Below are 6295 nucleotides of genomic sequence, written 5' to 3'. Positions count from 1 at the left end.
CGCCCCCCCCCCGCCGAGCCGCTGCCTGAGGCGGGCGAAACGCTGCCGAGGCCTGGGCCGGTGGGCAGGCGGCGGAAAGCCCGCTCCTTCACGGCGCCAAAACCCCCGGGCAGCGCAGGGGGAGGGATGGCGGTAGGCGGGCTCCGCTCGAAGCGCCTCAGGCGAAACGGCGGCCGTTGCCACAGCCCCGCCGGCGTCTCCTTGGAGAGCGGGTTCACTGAATGCCTCCGGGGAGCCGGGCCGATACCCGCCCGACCGGCTGACACGGCTCGGCCGGGCTGGGCCTGCCGCTCCCGGCTCCCCTCTCCTCGCCGGCCGGGCGCCCACCCACACAGGCCCGCAGCGGCGCCACGGCCAGGCCCCACCGGCGGCGGCCCCCGCCGCTCCCTCCCCGCCAGTGCAGGAGGTGGGGGCGCCTCACCCCGCGACGGAGGGGAGGTCACCCCAGGCCTGGTTGCTCCTCCACCGCCGCTCGCTACCTCGCCGCCCGGCCGAGGATTACGCCTTCCGGCGGCGGCCTGGCTTCGCTGAAGGCCGCCAAAGGGCGATGGCAGAGCTTGCGGGGGTCAGGACTCACAGCCCTGCCTCAACGGCCGCCGCCATCTTGGCCGCCGCTCCGCTGAGGGGTGCAGGAGGCGGCCCCCAGCGGACGGATACACACCGTTACCTAGTAACCTCCGGCCGCACCATGCCCTTCCGCGCTGCGCATGCACCGCCCGCCACGGCCCTTCCCGCGCTTGCCTGCGCCGCCTCGGCTGGCGGAGGAGCGGTGGAAACTCCAAATCCCAGCGTGCACTGCGCCAGAAGCTAGCCCACTCTCACCCGCCCGGGGCGCAAGTCCTTCTGGGAAAGGTAGTTTTCCAGGCAAGGCACCGCCCAGCGCCCTGACAGGGTTCGCGGGCGTCCCCCGGCTGGCTGAGGCGGGTTGAGGCGGGTTGCGAGGTGTCGGGCTCGTTTTGCTGGTAAAATGAAATACGAAAACGATTATGAACTCTATAAATGACATTACCTGACTGGAAGACTAGTAAAATCATAGAATGGCTAGAGGTAGAAGGGACCTTAAAGATCATCGAGTTCCAACCCCCTGCCATGGGCAGGGACACCTCCCACCAGACCAGGTTGCTCAAAGCCCCATCCAGCCTGGCCTTGGACACCTCCAAGGATGGGGCAGCCACAGCTTCTCTGGGCAACCTGGGCCAGCGTCTTACTACCCTCACAGTCAAGAATTTCTTCCCTTATATCTAATATAAATCTCCCCTCTCTCAGTTTAAAACTCCCTCAGCCTGTCCTCGCAGCAGAGGGGCTCTGGCCCTCACAGCATCTTCACGGCCTCCTCTGGACCTGCTCCAAGAGGTCCATGTCCTTCTTGTGCTGAGGACTCCAGAGCTGGACAGTTGGAGTTTACACGTCTGGGCTCTTCATACTTTCACTTGGGGAAACAAAACCCCCATAGAAAAAGGAAAAAAAAAGAAGGGTTTGACGTTTAAAAAAAGAGTTGTGGGTAATAGTCATGCTGTGCTTTACTGTGTACTCCAATCGCCTGGTTGTTCCAGGCAGATAAACTTGTATTTAGCCAAAGCTGTTAGTCCTCAGGGGGTTGGACTTGCATAGTATACTCAGGATTTTCAATGTCTCTTTCATTAAAGCTGACAGCATTTATATTTCTTGCATTTGCGGGGATTGTCCCTTGTTGTCAGGATGAGAAAACCAAGTTATGATTTTCAGCCTTTCCATTGCAGTGAGTTTCTAAAGCAGAAGCATTAAATATTTACATAGGCCTCACAATTCATCCTGGGCAAGAAACTTTATACTGGTACTACGTGGAAATGTAGGTAGATCCCCGGCCATGTCTCCCATATTAGTACTTTTACCAATGTATTTTGCTCCACCAAAAAATAAATAGCACACAAATCCTTTTCAATGACACACAAATCTATCTGTAATTTAGAAAAGGAACTAAATGATAGGAAAACCTGTGAAATAAAAATGTTTCAATAAAAATATTGTTTTCTCCAGCAGATGCCCCCACGTCAAAGGAATACTTCTGGACAATATGTAGCATGTGAAAGAGGTGAGCATAAGGCTGCCTTTACAGCAGCATTTTTCTCCCATTTCTACCACAGGCTACATGACTGTATATCTGTAAGTGAAATCACTTTAAGAAGGATCTGCAACAACTTGATGGAAGCCAATTAATATATATTATAACGAATATATACTGTTCCTCTGTATTGCAATTCTGCAGCTAATAAAGAAGTTCATTTATCAGCTTTTTTTTTATTACTCTTAAGCAATGTCCTTTTATCCTGGCCTCGGGTATCATGTCTGGATATTCAGCACAATATTGGCAGTGTTTGCTGTTGGCAGGACACTTTATTGTCACAGTGGCATAGCTCCCACTGCCCGGCAGGTGGAGGCAGAATTTAAGAGAAAATGGTGCCTTAATACAATGACTATCATTATTTTTGCTGCTGTAGTTTATTGTTAAAATACAGCTCCCTTGTTCCTATTGTTTCCTGCAGGAAAAAAAAAAAATCTTACATAAACATATAATACACTATTAAGGAAAACCAATAAATTAAATAGATTTTAGTATGTTTTAGTAGCTATGTCTTTAACGTAGTCCCCTGTAAGTCATAACTGCATAGTTTCCTTACCACAGGATGACATATATTTGTAGTCTCTCATAGGAGCATCGTTGCACTGATTTGTGCTTGACATTCGCAGAATGGTTTTTCTCCTCTTATTTGTTGTCCCTCTCCTGGAACTGGCTGCAAGCCTATTCTTTACGAGAAAAAAAAAAACGAAATCAAAACAGTGCTCAAAAGAAATAAAACAGTACCAGCTCCTCAGAGCCATTTTTCACTGGGGACAGGGACCCAAAAAAAAAAAAAAAAAGATACAGTAAGCATTAAGGAATCATGGATTGCACTGCAAGAAGCATTCTTTCCAGTAGGTGGTTCTCCACTACTGTTATAAAATAACATCTCAGGATTTGGGAATGGCTGTGAGCCAAAACTAATATGGCTTAAAGAGTGTCTTATTAATTAAAAAAAAAATAAAAACCTTTTGGGGGAAGTCCTATATCAACGCTAATGAGCCTCTAGATTGACAGTAACTAATTCCTCCTACAAAGATCTCTGTTGTAAGTGCTTCCATCAGCAGACATGCTAATGAACGCACCCTCACAGAAACTGAATGGATTATCTTTGAGATAGCCCAATTTAATTAAGATTGAAAGTTATGTCAGAGACATGTGATGATTTTTTCTTTGCACATCTGCTGGCTGTATCTTTTTAATTTTACTTTATTATTCCAAAGTGAAAGGAAAGAAAGCAAATAAAATACAGGCATGTAAGGGCTAGAGACAATAAGAAGTGAAGGAATAAAGTTTTACTGAGACAGAGGGGATGTGAGGAGTAGTTGGGGAGAGAGATTTTTGAAGGCTCTCAAACAAAGGCAGTAATTAATAGGGCATTCCGGTCAAATAGTAACTGTCTGCTTTTTTGCTGATTTTGTGACAAAGAGGTTTTTGCTGCAAAAATGATTGGTCTACCATAATTTGGCTACACAGTTGCTATCAAAGACCCCAAAGCCAAGTGTTAGGCTGATCGAGGAATAGCCAGTACACTACCAGTGAAGAAGAAAACAATTCTTGATGATCCACTCAAGCATAACAGCCATCAGAAGCAATAAAGGAAAGAAGAGGAATTGGGAGATAGGTCAGACCTGTTCAAAGCTAACCTGGTCTGAGCCTGGAAAAGAGCCTGAATCTCATCTGACAGGATCCCTGTTGTAAACCTTTCCCCCAGGTTTCCCACAGGTGGGGAAATTAATCCTCTTGGTACAGCTATTACCTCACCGGTCTGTAATATTTGCTGTTATATGCACTCGAGGTAGTACATTCTACTAAAATATTAGTGACTGGTATCAGACCTAGCACTCTGAAGTGATGGAATGGGGCCACGAGACATAATCAGTCTTGTTTTATTGTTCATGCTTGTTTCAGATAACCAAAACACACCAGGAGCACCACTGCTGCCCTGCCTAGAAGCCCTAGGACCACATTTTTCTCATTGTCCCTTTTGAAGTCAGGCTCCGTTAAAACCTATTTTGAAAAACATTTACAAGGAGTTGTCTATAGCATAGAAATTAGCATGGTCATAAGTAATATTTCACTCTTAAGAAATTAAGATCCAGTTTCACAACAAACCTACAAATACAGTGCTTAATCTGGGTGTCTCTCTTTGTTTGTTGTTTAGTTCAGCGTTACATTTGACACATCATACTCTTAGTTACGCAGTCTCATCTATTTAGTTTTTTTCTATTTCCAGTCCAATAACATCTTCAGTTTATTCCTTGGCTAACACAAGCAATCCAAGAAGGAACAAAACACTTCAGTTGTTCTGAAATGACAGATTTGAGTGAAAAAGGCTTATATGCAGATTCCTCAGGAAAGAGGGTAGGAACAACCTTTAATTCATAGTATCTTGGATGGTCATTCTATATCTTCAGTTGTTCTGAAATGACAGATTTGAGTTAAACAGGAACAACCTTTAATTCATAATATCTTGGATGGTCATTCTATACATGATGCTGTCTATCCACTTCCACATTATTTAGATTTATGAAGTCACAATCTAAGTATGTGCTACACTGCAACAAACAAACAAAAATTTAAAAGGTCCATATCCTTCTTGTGCTGACTCCAGAGCTGGATGCAATACTCCAGGTGGGGTCTAACAAGAGCAGAGTAGAGGGGCAGAATCACCTCCGTCAACCTACTGGCCACACTGCTTTTGATGCAGCCCAGGATATGTTGGCTTTCTGGGCTGCGAGCACACATTGTTGGGTCATATTCAGTTTTTCGGCTTTCTGGGCTGCAAGCGCACATTGTTGGGTCATATTCAGTTTTTAATCCACTAAGTCCTTCTTGGCAGGGCTGCTCTCACCCCACTCATCCCCCAGTCTGTATCCATGTTTGGGTTTGCCCAAAGCTGTTAAACTTCTGTCAGAGAAAATACCTGAGGAGGTACTCAGCTAAAAGTGCTAATACAATGGGAATAGAGACCACTGATTTCTTCCGCTGTTTCTTTTACACATCCACAAAAGATGTAAGATGGATTTAACATAACCGACTGTCCTTACCTTGCTTATAGGAAGGAATGAACATGTTGATTTAGTATAGAAGTAAGGAATAGCATTTTATCCTTTAGACGTACTTTTGTCAAAAAACTGACAAGTCCTTCTTGGCAGGGCTGCTCTCACCCCACTCATCCCCCAGTCTGTATCCATGTTTGGGTTTGCCCAAAGCTGTTAAACTTCTGTCAGAGAAAATACCTGAGGAGGTACTCAGCTAAAAGTGCTAATACAATGGGAATAGAGACCACTGATTTCTTCCGCTGTTTCTTTTACACATCCACAAAAGATGTAAGATGGATTTAACATAACCGACTGTCCTTACCTTGCTTATAGGAAGGAATGAACATGTTGATTTAGTGTAGAAGTGAGGAATAGCATTTTATCCTTTAGTCAAAAAACTGATAAAAGAGTAATTAATGATCCTTGCCATATTTTACTTCAGTTCTCTGTAAAGTCTCCCAAGAGCAGCACATCTGAGTAAGATTTGTCTGAACAGCCAGGTTCTTCACTGGCTGCATTAAGGTCTGTGACATTTGACAGTCTTCAGTATTAGATGTATTCAACAAGTTGAAGAGATGCCTTTCTTTCTTCCTTTTGTGCTTGTATGACTTCCATTCGTATACTCTTTGGGAGTCTTCTAATTAGTACGTTCATTCTTGCAAAATCATTCTGATGATGGGTAGCCTATAGACTTGTTGAATAACACAAATCTCTTACCTGATGCTATATATAATTCTTGTTTAACTGAACCACAGTCATGCATTTTAGTCATCTAGCCTTTGTTTAAAGACTTCAAGGGATGGAGAACCTACTTTTAACCCTCAATAAATTGTTTAAATGGCTAATAAACCCAAGTTTAAAATGCCATGCCTTTTTTCCACTTTCTAAATTCAGAGCCCACCCACTGAGTAAGAATCACTTAAGAGTTGAGTCACGCTGTGAACAGGTATCTCCCTCCTTGCAAAAATCATTAGTAAGATTCCCAGTAAAACCAACATGCTGAGTGATTCTGAATTTTTGAATGATTCTTAGTGTAGGCTACTCATGACAAACATATTGCAATTTTTAAATATTAGAAATATGAAGATATACAAAGTTAATTAGTTGATGTAATGTAATTAGTAAAGAGAAATACTGCTAGGTAAACAGATTC

This window comes from Calidris pugnax, unplaced genomic scaffold, assembly GCF_001431845.1.
Source record: "Calidris pugnax isolate Ruff unplaced genomic scaffold, ASM143184v1 scaffold58, whole genome shotgun sequence".
NCBI lineage: Eukaryota > Metazoa > Chordata > Aves > Charadriiformes > Scolopacidae > Calidris > Calidris pugnax.
The sequence above is the reverse complement of the archived record's forward strand: the minus strand, read 5'-3'. Positions refer to the sequence as shown.